This window comes from Vigna umbellata, chromosome 3, assembly GCF_029865625.1.
Source record: "Vigna umbellata cultivar VRB3 chromosome 3, Vumbellata_1.0, whole genome shotgun sequence".
Lineage (NCBI taxonomy): Eukaryota > Viridiplantae > Streptophyta > Magnoliopsida > Fabales > Fabaceae > Vigna > Vigna umbellata.
Window position 1 is genome coordinate 9324963 of NC_142167.1, and position 12219 is coordinate 9337181.

A 12219-nucleotide genomic window follows, 5' to 3' on the forward strand; every position below is an offset into this window, starting at 1 on the left:
TCAGGCATTGAATATCACATTGATTATGACATTAATTTTTAAGTGAACCAATTTTTTTTAAGACTTATTGGACATACAAGTGTTGTTCATGCATTGATTATCACATTTATATCAAACGTCATGCCCCAAGGAACCATTCTTTGTAAAACTCATTGTGCAGAAACAACACTGGAGCAAAGGCCAAATTAGTGGGGAGTTCAGGCAAATGTTATGCACATAGGGGTCAACTTTGAAAATGGCATATATTTTTAAGTGCACCAATTTTTTTTAAGACTTATTGGACATACAAGTGATGTTCAGGCATTGATTATCACATTTATATCGAACTTCATGCCCAAGGAACCATTCTTTGTAAAACTCATTGTGCAAAAACAACACTAGAAGCAAAGGCCAAATAAGTGGAGAGTTCAGGCAAAGGTTCTGCACATGTGAAAATAACATTGATTTTAAGTGAACCAATTTTTTTGAAGACTTATTGGACATATAAATGATGTTCAGACATTGGTTTCACATTTATGTCGAACTTCATGCCCAAAGAACCATTCTTTTTAAAACTCATTGTGAAGAAACAACATTGGGAGAGCAAAGGCCAAATAAGTGGGGAGTTTAGGTAAAAGGTTCTGCACATAGGAATCAACAGTGAAAATGGCATTGTTTTTTTATTATCACATTTATATCGAACTCCATGCCCAAGGAACCATTATTTATAAAACTCATTGTGTAGAAACAACACCGGGAGTAAAGGCCAAATAAGTGGGGAGTTCAGGCACAGGTTCTGCACACAGGGGTCAACAGTGAAAATGACATTGATTTTTAAGTGAACCAATTTTTTTTAAGACTTATTAGACATACAAGTGATGTTCATGCATTGATTATCACATTTATATCGAACTTCATCCCCAAGATACCATTCTTTGTAAAACTCATTGTGTAGAAACAACATTGGTAGCAAAGGCCAAATGAGTTCAGACAAAGTTTTTGCATAGACATGTCAACTTTCAAAATGACATTGATTTTTTAATGAACAATTTTTTTAACACTTATTGGACATGCAAATGATCTTCAGCCATTGATTATGACATTTATATCCAACTCCATCCCCAATGAACCATTTTTTGTAAAACTTTGAAATTGTCATTCATTTTCAAGTTCATAATTTAATTATTTGTTACGACTTACTGGACATTCAAGTCCTGTTGACCCAATTAATATGACACTTAAGGCAAGTATTTTGCACATGTTCATCAACATAGTCCATGCCATTTAGCGCTTAAGTTCAAAAAAAAAATTCAATATTTAATCAACACACAACCCTGTACATACCACATTGAACACATATAATGAGATACATTTCATGTGGACTGCAGTACAAACTTCCTACACAATACATGGTCATTGTTCTATTCAACCCTGTCATAATGAACACCAAATATAACACATTGATCATTCTTAACTTCAAATTTCTTTGATGATTTGTAACAAAAAATATGCACATTCAAACATAATCATTACAATTTCAAATAGTGATAAAAAAAACCATAAATGACATTCGTACAATCCGTTTTGTAACAACCCTAAATGTTGCAACACTTCATTCCTCCACACATTGTCAACATTCAAAATCCAATCACAAACATACTTCTCCCTAATCTCTTGTAGTTCCTCTTGCAAAGAAAAAAATTGCACACAATATCAATATAATGCCAATGTTCAATCAAAGGGACACACCATCAAAATTTTGATAACTTACACTAGTGTAATTGGACATTGTTTTGCCTTCATATTTCTGAACACCATCCCACAACTCCATAAATTTCAAAACAATAACTCTACAATTATATCTAGATCAAACAAAGTCCAAAATACAAATAATGAAATGCTACTTCTATGAACCAAACAAATATTATAATTAAAAAAACAAGATTAAAAACTTACGAGTTCGGTTGGATTAGAGTATGCACCTGTTGGACCTGCAAGGGCGGTTTGTTGTCATGGTAACAATTAAACAAATGTCCAAAAAACAATTCAAGATTATGGGCCTGCAAAAAGCCAAAATGAACTTTACTTTCCAAACTACTAAATCAATTTATAAATACAAAGTACACATCAATTACAAGACTTACAATTAGAGTGTCAATGAGATTTAGAACACCTTACCATAATTTCTCTCTCTCTAAGATAGTTAAGAGCAGCAAATAGATCATTCTCTCTAACAATAAACAATTACTATATTTAAAGTTTGAACTGATACCATGATATCAAAATATAATATTGGTTAAGAAATAAGGCATTAAAATTGAGAAATATTGAATTTGTGCACCGAAGATAAACTTGTAGGTTACCTCATGGACCACGGATCCAATAAATGCATATGAAACAGCTTTCCGATCAGCAGTAGCATAGTGATACTCCAATGTTTTCCAATTGACTGCATCTCTATTAGACAGAGTAAAATCATGTATGACTCTTGGTCGAAGATCAAGAGACAAAGTTTAAAGATGCTGCATCATTTGAAATGGGTTCCTCAATACAAGGCCTAAGCTCCATGGTGTGAGTATGAGGGGTTTTGATTCCATCTCTAGATAAACAAACAGAAAAGTATGGGTGAGTTAACGTTTACCGCCTATACACAAAGCATATACCATATCAAAATACAATAATTAAAGCATTAAAATCAATATCATTCATCTAAAATTTAAACATAATATCATCATTTAATTAAGAACACTTGAATATTCTTATCTTATAATATTAAATTAAGACCCCTATTTTACTTCTTAACAATTACTTTTGGATCAGACACTTATACATATAGCATAGTTTTAATTAAGATTGCACCAAATCCATTTTAAAACATTAATTATTATATTATTATTTTTTATTACGTTTCATTTCTTGCAAAGAAAACCAAAATATAATATATATTAAGATGACTTTCCAATATTAGTAAAATATATAATAATACTGGTGACATCAAACAAATTTTTCCTTATTTCTAATGTATACCATCAAGTAGCTCCAAACTCTATTAATGTGTACCCATAGTAATTGATAAGTACTGCGGTAATACTTGATCAAGACATCTGACTTGCACCTTCTATTTACGTAAGATAAATTGGTACTACTAACACTGCATCTAAAATAAGACAAATCTTCCTCCAACTAAAGTTAACCCCTCATGAAATATAGATGCAACCAACACTGTCTATCAATCTTTTAATTTAAAGAAAACTTACAAAAGTCTAACCCTTACCCTCAGACAACTCAATTACAGTTTAGGAATAAACTTGACTGTGAAATGGTTACAGATCAATTTGAATTCATTACTAAAATCAAATATCACCGAAAGTCAATGAAAAATATATTTAAGATCATTTGTTGAGTATATAGGAACAATGCATCATGTACACCATATGCACAATTCTCTTTTAACCGATTATAGTCTTAACTTATATATGTTACATGCATCATATAATCTTAACAACAAGACATGATAGCAGCATCATAAAGATGAAACCTTAAATTTACATGTTCAGCGATACAAAAGGAAAACTCATCTACACAATTGTACGGTGTGCTTCTCAAGAGTGACTCACGGTTTTATTACAAACAATCACTTACTTCTTCATTTTCCACGACCACTACATCATATAGGTAAATTAACCATCAAGGAAAAACTAGAAAAATCTAAAGAGAATGAGGATTTTAAAAGAACAATTACATTCCTTGTTGCCAATGATTTTGTAATTTCTGATTGAGATCAATGGATCTGTTTTGGCTTCATCAACTTAATATCACATCAGATTGAAGTATAAGTGAGTAAATCTTCCTTTGGTGCTAAACTAATTCTATCACACAACCATGCTCACAAGGCTATGGTATACATAAGAAAAGGAGTGGAGCAAGCATTTGGTTTTCATGTAAATACATCTGCAAAGTAGGATAGACAAAGGGTGATATTTCTCTTAGTTATTATACGAATTAATAAGTGATCAAGAAATGTAGGCTAAGATGAAGCAAGGTTGGTCTACTAACGTCAAAACATGGTAGCTGGTTACGGTTCTGTCCACAAATATCAAGTCCTTTCCTCTTAAATTGATGGCGTGATGAAGGGAAAAGGGAATATGGTTCTCTCAGTTTTTGACTTTTATTAGCAACACGCCTAAACATGGTCAAAAGGGAATATGGTTACCCATCAATCTATCTAGTTTCTTCCCCTTCCTTTCACTCTTAATAAAAACACAAATCATAGGATATAACATAAAACATAATTAAGTAAAACACTCTTTAGACTTTTGTCAGGAAAACATTTGTAGTAAAGGAAATTCACAAACTCAAAATCAGAATGCTAAATGTGACAAATTATGCTCTGACATCACTGGTTGAGTAGCTCTCCCAACTCGCTACCACAGCAGCTAAATGGAACTAACTGAGCACGGAGATAGAAAACAGATAAAAAAAAGACAATCCTTAACTTTAAATGAAAAAAAAAGTTTTCGGTCACAATCTTTCCCTAAGAGAGATAAAAAAGAAGTAGTTTTGTCCACCAATGATGACTGCAACATGTCCAGGAATTGATAATTTTTATTTGGTGAAAGTTGACTCTAGATCCTAGCATGTTAATGTTGGGTACAAACAAAGTGCCACATCGGATAAAATAAGAGATGGACATGGCTTTTTATACACATAAGATAACTCCATTGATAAGAGACCTTTTGGAATGGTACCAAAAACAAATCCGTGAGGGCTTGGCCCAAAACGGACAATAATAAATGGAACCAACCTAAGTCGGAGACAGTAATAGATGGAACCAAACATAATACAAAACCTAAGTCAAAATAACCAAACAGTTTCGATCCAAATGAATCTCCCAAAAACAAAACCCTCTTGTACTTCAATTCCCACCTCATTTTCAATTTTTTAAATCATTTTCCACATGGACCAATAGGAGAACGACACGTGTCCAGTGTCAATATGTTGTCAAATTTTGATGTCAAAATATCATTATTCGTAACCTTTTACTTGATTTTTTAAAGGGAAAATGATATTTTAACAAGTTTTGACAACATTTTGACACGGGACACGTGTCAAAATGAGAGTGGTGCACGTGGAAAATGATTTCAAAAATTAAAATGACGTGGAAAGAGAGTTGGGAGAAGAGGTTTCAAGTTTTGGGGGTTCAATTCCAATATTCAGATTTTGAATCTGAGACTTTAGTTGAGAGAGAACAGAAGCGACCTCCAACTTCAAGAATGGAGTGGCTTCTCGGTCCACAAGTGGCAGCGGAATGGAGTTTACGGATGAAGTTGGCGGTGCTTGCAAGGTGTTCGATGAAATGTCTGGCAGTGTTTGGATGTGGTGTGAAGTGAGTTTCTAACTCAGACGGCCTTCCAAAGGGGAAAGGAGCTAGAGGGAGACAAGCTAAAACAGCTTTAAGCAATGAACTTGAGAGAATGGCTGGATTTCAGCAGCATTTCATTATCAAACTCAAGTTGTTTTTACAAGAATAAGGAGCTCTCTTTTATAGAGTAAGAGAAGCATGGCTATCAAGCTAAAATATGCATGAAGCTACTGGACGTGTGCAGGAAATGCTTCCGGGCCGTGTGTTCCATGTGCACGTTATTGAAAACATGTTGAAATAGGAGAGCTACACGGTTGGCTTGTGTCTCACGTGATACATTTGTAAAATGTGCTTCAAAGGCAAGAAGATGCACGACTTGGCTGAAACATGCACTCATACTTGCTTCCTTTTCTCTCCTTTGCTCGGCAAACCTTCTAAGATGTATATGCATGGGCTCCCACCTTTACTGGTAACCTACAAAATAAGGTAAAGATATTTAGTTAAAGAAGAACATGCTAAGACTTAGAAAGAAAAGATTAAGTCCTTATTTAACTTTCCTTTCTTAGTCCTAGAGTGAAGTTGATACTTCTTTGGATAGAAAGTCCCTAAAGGGGTTGCCATCAATTTTGACACGGGACACGTGTCAAAATGAGAGTGGTGCACGTGGAAAATGATTTGAAAAATTAAAATAACGTGGAAAGAGAGTTAGGAGAAGGGGTTTCAAGTTTTGGGGTTTCATTTCCAATATTCAGATTTTGAATCTGAGACTTTAGTAGAGAGAGAACAAAAGCTTGGGAGAGAGCGCGAACCCTAGAGAGAAAATGTTCCCCCACACAACCTTTGCCTAAGCAGTTGCCTGAGCAGAAGCGGTCATTCACTGAATTTGTACCGTTCACCAGACCGTCGTCGTTCATCGAAGTCTTGTTTGTTGTCGTTCCACCGTCGTTCCACGGTTTCGAAGCCAACGAAAGCACTCTGTATTAGGTCATAGTAGATAACGCTTCTTAAGATAAGCACTATGACTATCGTGTTTCTTTCTCGTTTCGCTTTTTAGTGGTTCTTATTCATTTCTCTCCTTCGTGTTTCTTTTTCGTTTTGCTCATTCATGCTTCTCTTTGCTCCTTCGTGCTACTTTCGACGGCATTGCCTCAAGCACTATATGTATAGTGTTTCGTTCGTCTACTGGGATTCAAGTATCCATGTTCCTTCGTTCCCTCCTTTTCTTCTTTGTTTCTCCTTTGCCCTTTTTCATACCCTAAAAAAGCATTTTTTCTAAGTTTTCGAAGGTTAATTCAATTATTCTCTTCTTTTCTCTTCATTCTTTTTTCTTTTCTTTTTGCCCAAAATCGAAAATACCTAGGGTTAGCCAAAATACTTAGGGTTAGTCAAATTCGAGAATTAGTGTTGTGAACACGAGAAAGAGGAGGAGGGATCCTTCAATACCAAATCCCTAACAAGCGTGTTTGAGTGGTTTGCAATCCCGACCATCAAACTAACCTAGAAAGGCAATAGCGAGAAGTTCCAATATGCTGCAAGTTGCAATCTTCAATGACAACTAAAATTTTTCAATCTACAGTAGATGAAATCTCACAAACAAGGGAGAAGATCACGATAGCCTTACATGTCAAACTGTGATTTTGACTACAATGATTATTATTGTTTAATTTTTCCTGTCTGTTCATATTATCACCCTTGTTTTTTTGTTCATTTCCATTTTATATTAATTTGACAAAGCAACAACTTTTTAGAAACTGAACTACAATATAATTTGGAAATGCTTTAATTAAGTGGGGCATTACTATGACTGTGGTTTCCAGGTTAAAGTTTTCATTATACAAATACATCATACTTTATGATTTTCGGGATAGAGGATTCAATGTACAAATTAATTATGCTGAAGAACCTGTCCAAGACTACGTTTAGGCTGTTGTTTCAACGACACTCTTGATCCACGAGCGGGTATTTTAATCCCTTATAATGAGATGGAATAAATTCAAGTAATGCATTTTATATTTGAGGCATTTTAATTACTTCAGTTTAATTACATGTTTTGTTGCTAAGTGATTACATTAGACTTGATCATGGATTTTAAACTGAGTGTTTATTTGATACATATCATAGTAACTGTAATATAAATTTTGAAGAATATCCCTTGTATTTTCTCAAAATGTTAAACAAGTTTCATCAATTTTTATGTCACTTATTGTCTTTTTTTAAATTTTATACAAGTTGTTGTTTGTTTATGAAGAATTTAAAACATTAAAATTTTCAATATTTATTGGGTTGATAGTTTCCTAGTCATGGTACTGTATGAATTTTAAATTAACACGCTTTTATGTATTTTCTTCACTATTTCAGTTTATTATAATTTTCCAAGTCATTGTGGTTGATTCTAGCTGCCATCCTAGTAATTTTATTTTTAGAACTGTTCCCTTCACTCTTTTTTTCCACGTTACGCTGATTTCTTAGATGTCTTCAAGTGTAATTTTCTTTCATGCTTAGTAACAGATTTCTTATATTGAAAATTTGGTTGTGGCTCCAATATGTAGGGCCTCTGCTAAACAAAGAGCTGGTAGGGGTCGGTGAGTTTGACTAGGAAAGTGTTACAGGTGTTGTTTCAACTATTTACTAAAAATGTTTTCCTATAAAATATGATTTGTTATCCTAGTTGCCTCTTGCTTATGATATAAGAGATTGACTCTTATATCGAGTTATGGAATGTGACTCTGTTGATCTATAATCATCTTTTGATCTATGTAATGACAACATGCTTAACATTCCCCTTTTAAAACATTTTTATTATATATATTTGTTATTGTTGACTCATCATTATTCCTTCATGATTCATTCCCTGATTAAGTCCCATCTTCTTGCTATGTTATTTTTTCTAGATTTTCAGTTTGGTTGTTGTTTTAACTTTACATGAGATGTTTGCATTATATCATGTCCTTACTTGAGGTTATACACTTGGTCTTATGTTCTAATGTGTTACTAACACAACAATTAGTTGCCTGATTAGTGATCGACACAGTGGCTTCATATTACTTTATGTTCACATATTTATGATTTAATTGCCTTTTTTTCTCTTAGTAATTAGAAAAGTGCTTAATATGGTGTATTGACCAATCTCTTAACCACTCTTGTTTACAAAATCTTTCTTTATATAAATGATTATGTTAAAATTTTCAATTATTTTCAGGTGTGATCGTATTCTTTCGTACTACTTGGGAATGAAATTTCTTACATATGAAAGGAGTGAACTCAAATTTTCATACCACAGACCAGTGACGGTCACATACATGGTAGAGGTTGAGATTGAAAGTCCTGAATTTGATTGATGTAGAGATTGAAAACGAATAAGTCATGACAAATTTAGTTATAGTTGAAATTTGAACATATGCGAGGAAAATTTGAAGGGAAAATTTATGTATCCTTATAAAAATAAACAGAATGGAGATATATGTTAGATAAGTGACAAGTATTTTCCATATTTAGTTGTATGGAGAGATGATTGCAATTGCAACACACAAATAGGTGATACATATGTAGAATGCATAAGATAAACTTTCTTGTGTTATCTTGTTGTTAGTAAAAAAGATTTTAGTATAATTGTGAGAAAATTTTATAGTTTTTTGTTGTTATCAAATATGAGTATGATATTGATGAATTATAATACCTAAATATTGTAGTAAATTTTAATTTTTTAATACATCCTTTAACAATTTAATTAGGCATAACATTTTCATTGAGGTGTCAATATCAAGAGTTATAGATGACTAATTGAATACCGATTTGTAATTGTCATATTTTATTCATACACTAAAGTAATGAATATTTTTTTTAAACATTTGTTTGTCATATTTTTCTTAATATTTTACATGTTTTTTTATATAATAGAACTAATAAATATTATAGGTTTGTACGTAATAAAACTAATATTTTATATATTTTTTTTCAAAAACATATTTTATATTTTTTGAAATATTTTATTGAAATATTAATTTTGAACTACAAATTTTTTTTAACACTTATTTCACATATAAGTGATGTTCATGCAATGATTATGACATTTATATCAAACTTCAATCCCAAAAATAATTTTTTTAGAACCCTTGATGAAAAAACTACTTTAAAGACTAAATAAATAGAGAATTTAGGCAAAGATGTTGAACATGCAGGTCACCTTTCAAAATGGCATTGATTTTGAAGTGCATAATTTTTTAACACTTATTTCACATACGTGTGATGTTGAGGCAATGATTATGACAAGGCACTCCAAAATGAGTGGTTGACCCTCTATGCTAAACTTTAGCCTGAAGTACCCACTTATTTTGCCTCTGCTACCAATGTTTTTTATGCACCATGAGTTTTACTAAATATGGTTCCTTACCCATGAAATTCTATATAAATGGCATAATAATTGGTTCTAGATCACTTTTAAGTTGAAAAAATTATGAGAGATATATTAGGCACTCCAAAATGAGGGTTATCTTCGTAGTTGACCCTCTTGTGCAAAACTTTAACCTCAAGTACCCACTTATTTTGCCTTTGCTACCAGTGCTTTTTATGCACCATGAGTTTTACTAAATATGCTTCCTTGCCCATGGAATTCTATATAAATGGCATAATAATTGGTTCCAAATCACTTTTAAGTTGAAAAAATTATGAGAAATATATTAGGTACTCCAAAATGAGAGTCATCTTCGTAGTTGACCCTCCTGTGCAAAACTTTAGCCCAAAATACCCACTTATTTTGGCTTTGCTACCACTGCTTTTTATGCACCATGAGTTTTACTAAATATGGTTCTTTGTCCATGGAATTCTATATAAAGGACATAATAATTGGTTCCACGTCACTTTTAAGTTGAAAAAATGATAAGAAATATATTAGGCACTCCAAAATGAGTGTCATCTTCGTAATTTACCCTCATGTGCAAAACTTTAGCCTATAGTACCCACTTATTTTGCCTTCGCTACCACTGTTTTTTATGCATCATGAGTTTTACTTCCTTACCCACGGAATTCTATATAAATGGCATAATAATTGGTTTCATATCACTTTTAAGTTGAAAAAATTATGAGAAATATATTAGGCACTCCAAAATTAGTGTCATTTTCGTAGTTGACCCTCCTATGCAAAACTTTAGCCTTAAGTACCCACTTATTTTGTCTTTGCTACCACTATTGTTTCTGCACCGCGAGTTTTGCTAAATATGGTTCTTTGTCCTTGAAATTCTATATAAATGGCATAATAATTGGTTCCACGTCACTTTTAAGTTGAAAAAATGATGCGAAATATATTAGACACTCCAAAATGAGTGTCATCTTCGTAATTTACCCTCATGTGCAAAACTTTAGCCTAAAGTACCCACTTATTTTTTCTTTGCTACCAGTGCTTTTTATGCACCATGAGTTTTACTAAATATGGTTCCTTGCCCATGGAATTCTATATAAATGGCATAATAATTGGTTTCAGATCACTTTTAAGTTGAAAAAATGATGAGAAATATATTAGGGACTCCAAAATTAGTGTCATTTTCGTAGTTGACCCTCCTGTGCAAAACTTCAGCCTGAAGTACCCACTTATTTTGCCTTTGCTACCATTGTTTTTCATTTAATTTGATTATTGTAATAAAAAATAAAATTAATTACACAAATTTAATATATTTATAATAACACCGAATAGTTATTAGTGTATATATATAATCCTATGTTTATAAAATCTCATTTATAATCTTTTTGTATGTTTATAATAATACTTCAATTATTTTTACCAATACATAATATATATTGATGATACAAATTGATAAATGGTCTGAAAATATTTACTTCCCACAATAATGATGATCAATGTTACAAGAAAAATATAGTAGACAAGGTTAAAATTTTCATCAAGTAGAATGTACATTGTCAATCATACATAACTTTTGTTGATCAGTCATATGCAACTGGTCTTCAAAGTAGTAACTTGGTACATATATGAAGGAGAAGGTAGATTTGACACGTATTTGAACTGTTCAAGTGTACAAATTTTATCACTCAATTTGCCATGAGAGAATGAAAATATATTATAACAAAAGAAATGCCAAAATAAACACTTTGTGCTGCTTTTATTTCTCCCAAACAACTTTGAATGATTATGCCTTTCTTGACAAATGCAAATCATGGAAGATGAGAACACACTCTTTCAACTCAACTGGTTTGTAACCCGAACATTCAAACAAGAAAGAAGTCTGCAAAATGTTCTCAAAATTGAGTACTTGAAGAGCATTTAGATTATTCTTTTTAAATTAAAATTCTATCACCATCCATTATATATACTTACCTAAGGATGCACTTTAGGATCTATAAAAAAATCTGGCTAGAAATAAAGAGGAAGCTGCTACAACAGAGGGCAAGAATCTTATACAATCATCATCCTAGAAACTTAGCTCAAAAAAATACCAACCCAGAAATTCAATCTTCCAATTTGGAGTCTGAAATATAAAAAGAAAATGTAAAAACACAAAGCTTTTGTGACAATAAAAAAGAATGAGAAAACCAATTCAACTCACTTCTTGATAATTAGAAGTAGCACCAGAGAAAAACCTGAAACAATAATCACACCTGAGTTAAGCAAATTATATGAAGGTTAGATATTCATATTTGCATATAAAACTCCCACCTCAAAAATGTGATTGCAGTAGTCTAAGCATGAGGGACAACGTCAAATCAAAATATTGATAAATTCGGTAGGACTTGAGTTTCAAACTTGATTTATTGGTAGAGTTAAGAGAAAAAATAAATAAAATAAATAACAAGTCAAGTGAACAAACAAAGCCAATTTGGATTTACCTAAAAGCTAGATGATGATACCAAATCATGCATGCAACAGTCAT

The 12219-nt window shown here is 32.2% G+C and overlaps 1 long non-coding RNA gene across 2 annotated transcripts; it reads left to right on the forward strand.

Moving 5' to 3' along the window:
* Positions 1 to 7152: 7152 nt before the first annotated feature.
* On the forward strand, positions 7153 to 8950 carry LOC148201588 (uncharacterized). 2 transcript variants are annotated; one of them, XR_015785298.1, is made up of 3 exons: positions 7153 to 7338; positions 7891 to 7950; positions 8541 to 8950. It is a non-coding gene; the product is annotated as an uncharacterized LOC148201588 (long non-coding RNA). The 2 variants fall into 2 exon arrangements; XR_015785297.1 differs by having other exon boundaries at positions 7153 to 7300.
* The last annotated feature ends 3269 nt before the right edge of the window (positions 8951 to 12219 follow it).